Below are 6,132 nucleotides of genomic sequence, written 5' to 3'. Positions count from 1 at the left end.
ATAGAGAAGCAAAAATACATTTAGATAAATAAAAAATAGTAATCAGACTTTATAATTAGAAGAAGTAGCTAAAAGTAGCCATATCTTGAAGAATAAATGCAAAAGATCAATTCTAGACCTGTGTAAGACTCAAAACTTTTGAAAAGTCTTATTATGATCAAGTTTCAAATTATATAGTTATTTATAGCCTTAATTTCATAAATTATTTATTAAAGATAATTAAGGCAAATTTTGATTTATTGAATTTGAGATAAGTTATGATTATTATCTAATTTTATAATTATTGAATTATTTTCTATATTTAAATTATGAAGTTGATAGTTATAAAATAATAAAAATTTTACATGATTTGGATTAGGTAAGTAATATTTTAAATATTACTATTGCTATTTTGGAAAAATGAAGAAATTAAGTATATTATTTCTAATTATTTGATTTGGGCATTTTATTGAAAGTAATTTGTAAAAATTGATGAGCAAATAGTATTTTCTATATACATCTAGTGTTGGATTTAATTTGGGTTTCAATTACCATATTATTCCCAATTTTATATGAAATTACCAAAATACCCCTAACCTTAATTTTATTCAAAAACCCTAACCCTAAAACCCTGACCCAGTACCCGTTTCCCCTCCCTGAACCAGCAGCAGCAACTGCTGCCCTCTAACCTAAACACACACACACAAAGTATCTGAAGGAAAAGAAAGGGAAGGTAGAATCGGGAAAAAGAAGAAGGAGGGGAGGGGGCTTCTACCGCTGTTCAGCTCGCTGCCACCATGTCACACCTTGCCGCCGTGCCTCACGCCTCGCCGCCGTCATCCTCGCGGGCATGGAGGAAGCCTTTCTACTACCACTACTGCCCGTGAAGGCGACGCCGTCGCGTCAGAGCTCTGGCGAGAGGGAGAAGGTCGCGAAGGAGGAGGGAACCGCGCCGTTTTGCTCTGCCGTCGCCACTAAAACTGCACCCATTCCCTAGTTGTCGCCGCGCCAAACACAGGGGTGGCCGCCGTGGCTGCAGAGGAGTCGCGTGGCCACCGTCGCATCCTCGCGCACACAGAGAGAGGGATGCGCGAAAGGGGACCCTTTTCCGCCGCTGTCATGCCGTGAGCGCCGATTCGGTGTTTGCCGCCGTCGAGCTTCCATAGCTGTCGCGTTTCACCGCGATTGAGGGCGTCTCCACCACCGCACCTTGGCCGACGGCACTGCCATCTGCTGCTCCGCGGTGCCTAGCTGGAGCTTTTGTTGCTGTTGCCGAAAATCGGTGGTTGCCAAAAAATACCACTGTTGTTGCTGCCGAAAGAGGGAGATGCTGTGCCGCTGTTCTGGTCGCCAGGAGCAGTCTTGCGGCCACCAGAAACACCACCGGGGATGCCGCCGCTTGGCTCAGTAACTTCTCCTTAGTTGCGGGCTGAGTTCGAATTATGGCATGTAACAGTTAGGCTTGTTGTTGCTGTTGCGAGTAGTTAAAGCTGAGGCTGCCTCTGTCGCCGAAAAGTTTGCCGGTAAGGGTTTTTATTTAAGGTTTCTGTCCTTTTTGTATTCTGAGGTTACTATGGTCACTGTTTGTTAGTTTCAGTCATCGTGATTGGAATTCGTCGCCGCTGCCGCTTGAGGTGGCTGTCGGGCTGCCGCCGAGCCGGTTTGGAGACCACCGCGGTGTCGGTTCAGCCGTTCCTCCTTCGGTTTGATAAGCGTTTTCGATTTGAAAGCCCTTTAGTTACTGTTCTGTTATCATACGCGGAGGTTTATGGCGTTAATTCCTATACGATTGAGTTTCGGTTATTATATGTTGCGAATAGTGTAGCTATGGTTATTGCGAAAGTGGCTGGGAGCTGAGGTTTTGGTTGCCGGTGATTTCGAGTTCAGGCGGAAAGGACTCTGTGAGACGTTGGATTATGGAATTTGCGTTTTGAGGTAGGGGCGCTTTCCAAAACTATACTTTATGTATTGGAATTATTACATATGGATACTGATGTGAGAAAATGTGTATTTGGTGATTGTATCGGCCTTATGTATTATTTGATTGTCTCGAAAGCTTATGAATGTTTAATTGGCTGAATTGTTGTGCGGCTTTGTGAAATGTAATGTTTTGAAGTTAATTCTTTAAAGATTTGAAATACCAGTTTAATCCGTTGAGGATTGGTTTGAATTGAGTCAATTATTTTGATGATGTGAAAGATAGAATACTCTTGAAATTCAGCCTGGGTTGCTTTAATTGATTTGGTTTTGATAAATGATTTGTTGCTGAACCGATTCTTTAAAGCTTTGGAAATGAGTTAAATCGGTTGATATTGCGTTGATTTTGAAATGGTTTCCTTGAGATATGCCACTGAGGCGACTGTTAGATTTAGCTTGCTTTTGAATTGATTTCTGGTTTTGAGTTGTTGAAAAGGAATGAGAAACGGTTTAGTTGGGACTGGAACCGGGTGGCAAAAGTCCAAGTTTTAGGGGAGGTGCTGCCAAAATTTCTACAAAATCCTAATCTTGTTTGAAAAGTTATTTAAAAAGGGTTGGATTTAAGAAATTGTATTATTTGATTTATTAAGAGAATATTTATGTTTTCAAGCTTAATTTATTTAATGAACATTATGCGTTGAGTTCAACTTATTTAGAAATGAACTATTTTTACCGTTTGAATCACTGAAGGAAAGAATGATGCTCTAATATTGATTTCAATATAAAAAAGGAGCTTTTAGTGATTTTAAAGGAATCTAGACTTTTGATTGAGTAATTAAGTTTGAGGCATTTTGGAAGAGTTAGAAAAAATGGGTTCCAAAAAGAAACATGAAAGTAGTTTGATTCAAATGAACCGGTTCCGTTTCAAATGAGTTGATTTTTGGACCGGGTTGGAACTTGTGATTTTGTATGGTCGGTTTCATAATAAATTTAGTTTTATTTACTTGAACCGAGAATCTATTATTTTAAGAGTTTCAATGAATTTTAAGGAATTGATATAGGTTGACCTTTCCTAAAGACTTGGGACTCTGCCGAGAAATTTTTGTTATAAAATTCCATTGTTAGATGGGTGATTTTCAATACTTTGAAACAAATCTTTAACCTGCCATGATTATGGAAGTTTTGGAAAGAGGATGCCAAGAGTGACATTATTTTTAAAAGGGGAATTTGCCTTGAGTAAAAGTGGCTTATGAGCCTGAGATGATTTGAGAAATGAGATCTTTAAAGCCAAGGCTGAAAAGAGTTGAAACTTGATTTCAAAGTGAAATGGCTTGAGAAAAGTGATTTATGGCTTAAATGCCGGTTTTATGAATTTGATGATGTTGAATGATGGAAGTGCTGTTTTGTTATGGGCCGGAATAGCTGTGTATGATTATGAATATTGGCTGGTTTTGGATTGAACCGTGAGTCAGAATAGCTGTGTATGATATTGATTTATGGCTGATTGCCGAATGATTTATGGGCCGTATAGCTGACTATGAATTCTGAATTTAAGCCGGATGGCTGAGATGGATGTTGATCCATGGCTGGGACTGAATGAATGTATGCTTGAGATACCTGGGTAGTAGCAAGGGTTGTGGTTCGTCCCACTTGCTCCAGGTCAGAGACTGTGACGCCTAGGTAGTAGCGGTAATAGTGGTGATTCCACTCACTCCAGGTTGAGCTTTTAAACACCCGCCTGGGTAGTAGCCGCAGTAGTGGTTATTCCACTGGCTCTGGGTTGAGCGGGTAGTAGCAATGGGGTTGTAGCTCAAACTTACTTGCTCCGTGATGGGTGTTTCTGTCCATGGTTAGCTATCAGGATGTGTCGGGTTGGCTATATAACTGACAGATGATATCATCAGCCACTAGGACAGGCATGCATCATATGCATCTATGTGACATTGTTTGGATGTGCATATTGTACGTGGTTTGCCTTTGTGATTAACTGCTAATTGTTCTACTTGTTGTAACTGTTTGTTTGTGCTTGAACTTCCTATCTGTGTTTGCATCTGGGACTCTGTTGGATTGTGGTGATTGGTTGATGGTTGGATTGTTTGGGCCTAGGGCCGTGGTTGAAATGAGATGGACCGATGATTGGTTTCGGTTTTGTGTTTTTGGGTTTGGAAAAGTATGAAATGCTAATTTGGTTCAGCATGGTTAAACATTTTTGAAAGGCTTTTGAGTTTTTGAGAATTGAATGGTTCCTCTTTCGGAAAAGGATTTCAGATTTCTCTTTTATTGTAAACTGTTGTTTTGGAAAGAGGCATAAGACGGTTATTAATCACTGGTACAGTTTATCTTCACGTATCCTATTACACTAATTTCGAAAAAACCCTCTACTGAGAACCTTTTCGAGGATGATGTTCTCACCCCCTACATTTTTTCCCCTTTCAGGATATGGGTGCTGAAGTCACGAAGAGTTTATTTAATTGTTGTTGTAATGCTCTGTATTATTTTAGTTATGTTTTATTGTACCCTTGCCTTTATCTTGATATATTCTGTAAGAGGGATAGGAATTGTATTGGTTACTGCTTGTAATATTATTTATAAATATATGTATCTATATGGATGTATCCTTTATGAGTTTTTGTAAGTTATATGGTATGCATGGATGTACGTTGTATAGCAAAAGTATTTTTAGGAGCGGTTTTGCGGTTTAAAGATTTAAACAGGCTCATATTTTAGTATTAAATAGTATAAGTGTCGTCGTAATGTTCGAGCTATCAGAGTTGCGCAGTCGGAAGCGTGAGCTTTGGTAGTTAGGGTGTTACATTATGGTATCAGAGCAGTCCTTCCTGTAGAGCCTGAGGAATGGACCAACTATGCTTCAATTGCATACTCTGAGTGCTTGTCATGTATTAGGTTTTTTCGAATGACGAGAATTAGAGCTTTATGCACATGACGGTCTATTGATTAATGCTGTTAGGCTTGCATTGCATAATTCTTGGTATTAAGTTTGGCCGGCTTAATAGTAGTGAATTTTGTATATGAAAGTACTAATGGGTTATCATAGATGATATACGAGTTTTGAGTAAAGTGAATCGCGAGTTTTGAGAATGCTAGAAGCTATTTCTCGAGGCTATTCAGTTGTGTGTCTTGAATTTCGTTCGAGTCTACCTGTTCTTTCATGTCCTAACTTGAAGTTCTTGTTTGCTGATCCTTTTGAGGAGTAGTTTGATTTTTCAACTTTATTCCTCTATCCACAGGCATTCTTGTTTGATCGTAAGTGCATATGCTTGTTTGAGATCCTTGTTGCATCTACCCTCCTCTGTTTGAGTTCTTTTTTATTACTGTATTCATTGATATAGCCTTGAACTTGTCTTAAAGCACTGTGCATTTTTAACTCCTGATTATGAGTCCATTAATAGAGAAATTGTTAATTCATTTTTCCTCCTATTTAACAGTGATTACAGCCAATTTTGAGATTTTTATGAAAATTGCTGTTGAATAGACGTATACTTATCTATATATGAACTTTGAAGATTTCTTATACAGTTTAACAACTATTTACTCCTAATACCTCGACTGTACTTTTACTGGTTTGCGGGACTGCACTTTCTTTAAATACAAATTGACTTTCTAGTAATTTTACTACGGTTCCAATGCACATCTTCATTTGATTATGTATTTGGGTATTTTTCAAAACTCCGAAAGGAAAGAATTTTTTGCTTTTACTCAGGTTGAGTTTCGTTTGGTAAACTTCACTTAATTTATTTTAATTTGAGTTTGGTTTAGCCTACTACATTGTTTATGTCATTGTGGTTCTTTTGAAAATGATGGACTCGCAGCTTTCTTCCTATGAACGGACTCATTCTCTCTTAAGCTTTCCATCTCCAAAAATGTCATGCTTGACCTTGTTTTTAACTGATCTCTTACATCTTGTGAGCATTACTATTGATCTTGGTTTTTCCAATCTTGTGAATCTCATTCTTATGCGAGTTAGTTTGATTCGTTTCAAAATAGTGCATCGTTTATCCTCTCATTGTCATTACAAGAGTTTTTAGTCAAAGATTTATCCTTGAGAAATTACTAATGATTGAGTTGTCTTTTTCTATAACTTTTGTGTTCTTTTGGATCAATTGAAAGCTTGTTTGATGTCGCATGCCTAGTAGATCTTGTTTTAACTACTTTGATTTAAGATCTTTTCTTGTATGGCTTGACTCCTTTTAAGTACAACCTAATTTCTTGAATATC

At 38.1% G+C, this 6,132-nt stretch overlaps 1 long non-coding RNA gene across 1 annotated transcript; it reads left to right on the top strand.

Moving 5' to 3' along the window:
- Positions 1–636: 636 nt before the first annotated feature.
- Positions 637–5,261, top strand: LOC130967856 (uncharacterized). The gene is made up of 3 exons (XR_009081438.1): positions 637–1,502; positions 1,577–1,914; positions 4,333–5,261. It is a non-coding gene; the product is annotated as an uncharacterized LOC130967856 (long non-coding RNA).
- Positions 5,262–6,132: the final 871 nt, after the last annotated feature.

Source organism: Arachis stenosperma, chromosome 3 (genome assembly GCF_014773155.1).
Source record: "Arachis stenosperma cultivar V10309 chromosome 3, arast.V10309.gnm1.PFL2, whole genome shotgun sequence".
NCBI classification, from domain to species: Eukaryota; Viridiplantae; Streptophyta; class Magnoliopsida; order Fabales; family Fabaceae; genus Arachis; species Arachis stenosperma.
This window is presented reverse-complemented; position numbering and strand designations above follow the sequence as displayed.